This window comes from Mus musculus, chromosome 10 (genome assembly GCF_000001635.26).
Source record: "Mus musculus strain C57BL/6J chromosome 10, GRCm38.p6 C57BL/6J".
Classification (NCBI taxonomy): domain Eukaryota; kingdom Metazoa; phylum Chordata; class Mammalia; order Rodentia; family Muridae; genus Mus; species Mus musculus.
The window spans coordinates 93,351,165-93,355,477 of record NC_000076.6 but is presented as its reverse complement, the minus strand read 5'-3'; positions in this window follow the sequence as shown (position 1 = coordinate 93,355,477).

Sequence of the window (4,313 nt, the reverse complement as noted above, 5' to 3'; positions counted from 1 at the left end):
AGACTGAAATGCTATATTTGAAAAACTGCATGCATATACACATGTCAGCCTCCTGGCTGTCACATCCCATCTGTGACTACTGGGTTCTTCCAAACTGACTCCGGGACTTTCTAGGTTAGCTGAGACCCAGGGCTGTGCAAATATACTCTGCAGGGGAAAAAAAATTACTTTTGTTCCTACTCTCCTGGTGCTTAAATGTCTCCAGAACAGGGCAAGTAGGTCCTGAATCTAGGAAGGGGGCAATGTGTTCAAACTCCATTCTCAGGACATAGTTTGCTCCTCTTAATGTCAGGACTGATGTACAAACAAGAGACAGTCCTGTTGAAACCAGTTCCTGTATGCCTCTTGCTAGCTCGGTAGCAATTATTTCCTGCAGTGTTCCCCTCTCCTTTGTTTCTGCCCCAAGCAAGCACAAAGCATCGCAGACATGAGTCAACAGGTATTTATGGAGCGCCTACTGCACGCTACACAATGGTACCAGCCATTGGCATGAACAGATTTTACCCAAGTCACCAACCTTTATGAGACCCAGTTTTCTAGTCTCTAAGGTGAGAATAACACACCCTGCATATAAATGCATGTGGAGTTTGGTGAGGGATGAGAAGGGAGAACTCAGCTGCCTGAAAGACTGCATCATGGTTGCCCCTGGCAGGAGGATGTCCATCAGGAAGTCTCCCAGCCTGGATGGCCCAACCTGGCTTTGGTGGATCTCCACAAGGGTTGAGAGCAACCCCAGCCCCATCAACCTCAGGCTGAACTCCTATGCTTTCCATCTGAGCTGTAGCCCATGATACTAGGAGGCTCAACAGATATATTTATGCTCTAACCAGAATGCTTATTAGTGGGAAGGGAAGCTAGATTCAAAGATGTTCAAAATGTAAAATCATGGCGGGCCAACAGTGAGAGCTCATGTTGGTAGTTGACAGTTCACAAACTGTTTATGGTTCACATTGGGATGGCAAGTCTTTCCATCAATACTGACAGTATGACATATACTGGAGATGTCAAGAGTATCTATCCCTTGTCACCAATCAATAAGGTCTCAAAAGAGAAAGAACTTACATTTTTTTATTCATGGAATTTACATTTAAAAAATATGTTTTCATCCTTTTATGGTTTAAAAATCCGTTTGATACCAGGGAAAGGCTAAAAGGTCTAGCTGTGAAGGTCAGATAGACCAGGCTTGAGTCCTGGTCTCCATTTCAAGTTGTGTGTATCAGATGTGGTGTATGCCTCTGTGAGCCCCAGCTTCCTCATCTGCGCACTGGGGAAATAATATTTACATTGCAAAGTCACTAGGAGGATCTGACTTGTAAAGGATGCAGAGTGATGACTAACCTGTGCTGAATGAATAATAACCATTTTCAGCTTTGAGTTGTCTTCCTCTAAATACCCCTCATTAGGCCTGAGCCGCCTCTGTTAGGTTTCTGTCACCAGTCATTCGGAACAATGTTTTGCAGTATGGCACACTTGAGCGATCCCTTCGAGATATTTTTAATGAGAATGAAACATTTAAAGGGTAGATTTAAATTGTATGTTGCTCCAAATTCTTTAATCATAAAATTATAACTAAACTCTTACGCAACTGGGAAACCCTACACTGAATTTAAAAAATGAAACGAGCTGGAACCCTCTCTGCGTGACCAGCACAGCTTCTGCATCAGGGCAAGAGTGTGAATTGGTGTTGACCCTGACCACAAGGCGGCTAAACTCTGACCTCTCGGGTGGCTGCCCATCTGCATGTGACCATCTGCTTTTCTTGTTATTCTGTGATGTCACTTGGCTTTTGCAGGCATCACTTGTGAGTCACCCAGGAACTAAGGCCACCCATAATCCTTCCACATAAGCCTTGGGTGATGGAAGTGGCACAATTTTGTCCCAACAAGATGATAAATACAAACCCAGACTTGGCCATGAAAATCTCTCAGTGTCTCTCTGTTCTTGGGATAGGTAATGGTTGCTGTGATGAGTGAGCATGATCAAAAGTAACTTGGGGAGGAAAGAGTTCACTTGGCTTATGAGTTACAGTCCACCATGGAGAGAACTCAAGGCAGGAACCTGAAAGCAGAGGCCATGGAGGAACATTGCTTACTGGCTTGGTCCCCATGGCTTGCTTGCTCAGCCTGCTGTCTTATACAACCCAGTATATGCCCCTGCCTAGGCTTGATGTTTCCCTCAGTGACCCTCCTCCATCAGACATCAATCAAGAAAATGGAGCCAGGCAATGATGGCACAAACCTTTAATCCCAACACGTGGGAGGCAAAGGCAGGTGGATTTCTGTGTTCGAGGCCAACCTGGTCTGCAGAGTGAGTTCCAGGACAGCCAGGGCTACACAGAGAAACCCTGTCTGGAAAAACCAAAAAGAAAAAAGAAAAGAAAAAGAAAATGCTCCACAGATTTGGCTGCAGGCCAATCGTTGTCAGTCAAATATTGACAAATAGTTACCTGGCACAGATCATTTTAAGCGGCACAGGCTGGAACAATACACCCTTTTTTAACACTGTCGCCAGAATGTAAACACAAAACCCCACCGAATGTTATAATGATCCTCCATCCTAGAGACCTACATGGACCTGCAAACTCAGTGTAGGCGAAGGGATCTGAGTGTGGTACCATGCATGGGCCTTGCCATTAGGCAGTCTGGGTTCAAATCCATCACCCGGCACCTGAGTGATGGTGGAGGAGTTCAGTTTCTCAACATACGCACACTGAGCATTTACTTTTCCATTACTGCGGAGAGAGCTGGGTAGAGGGCAGCAAAGTGACTGTGGCCATAGGGATTCCATTCTGAAGTCCAGCGAGGCAAGGCACTTGAGCACCTCCCTAAATCTATGCTGCTGTCGATGTAAAAAGGATAGGATACTAATTGGCTGAACGAGTTTGCTTTGACCACAAAGACATGGCAAGCCCTCATGGGTCAGGCCTGCCTGGCTCATGGACTCAGGCCAGTGCTCACAACAGGCCCATACTAAGAATGGCAGTCCACTGCACAGCAGAGGATAAAGGTGTGGGGTGGGGGTCTGCAGAAGGAGACGTCTCTATCCTTTATCCTATCATAGGTGGGGAAGCTAACTTATGTAGATACAGCATAGCCTGGGCTTGTTTACCCACGAGCTTGTGCTGGGTCCAGCCATTACGTCTCTTCTAGACATCAGCAGATGGGAGAATGGGGTTGAAGTACTTCTGCTGGCCTTGTAAGAGGCGATAATGACTTTCTCTCTCTCTCTCTCTCTCTCTCTCTCTCTCTCTCTCTCTCTCTCTCTCTCTATCTCTATCTCTCTCTCTATCTCTCTCTCTTTCTTTTTAGAGACAATGTTTTGTAACTGAGGGCTTTTCCCCACACACACCAGTTCCCAAATAATAACCCTGAGACTTATTTATGAATAAATACCTAGATCATATGCTTGGTTTGTTCCCTGACTGGCTTGAACCTTATATGTAAATGTAAACTTATATGTAAATAAATCCCATGTATTCTATTCTATTCTATTCTATTCTATTCTATTCTATTCTATTCTATTCTATTCTATTCTATTCTATTCTATTCTATTCTATTCTATTCTATGTCTGCACGTGGCTGGTTACCTCTCCTCAGTTTCATATGTCTACCTCCTCAGAGTCCGGGTGGTATATCTAATTCCCTCCTCTGACTCTCCCAGAATTCATCTCTCTCTGTCGAATGTCCTGCCTTCTAATCCTGCCTCAACTCATTGGCCATCCGATTTTTATTGACAAGTGATGCTGGGAGAGATTGTCTTTACAATGTCCCTTGTATTCCAGGCTGTCCTGAACACTCATTATGGCATTGATGACCTTGAACTTCTGACCTACTGGCTTCTACTCCTCAAGCTCTGGGACTACAGGTATGTACCATTACTCTCAGTTTAAGCAGTGCTTGTGGTGTAGTTTGGGGGACCAGAAGGCAAACCCAAGGGCTTTTATTTTTAACTTGCTAGACAAGCACTCTACCCACTACTCACTAGCCACACCGCATACAGAATTGGTTCTTGTTGGATAAAGTTAAATTTGTCTGTAATCAGCATTCCATGGATGGTGGGACATACTGAGGAACACAATCTTTCCAGGGTCTTACTAGAATGTGCAGCCATACTCTTACCTCTTGTGATTGGCAGCTCCAGCTGCACGCTTCCCAGAGGTGTTTCCTCCCAAGGGGCTCCATTCATTTCAGAGACCTTGACCCCAGATTATGAGAGGACACTGGTAGGTATGGAGGCTCCAGACCTCTCAGCTGAGTCCAAGGGCAGTACAGTCCACACAGCTCTGTGCATGCTGTATTCAGAACACAGTTGTG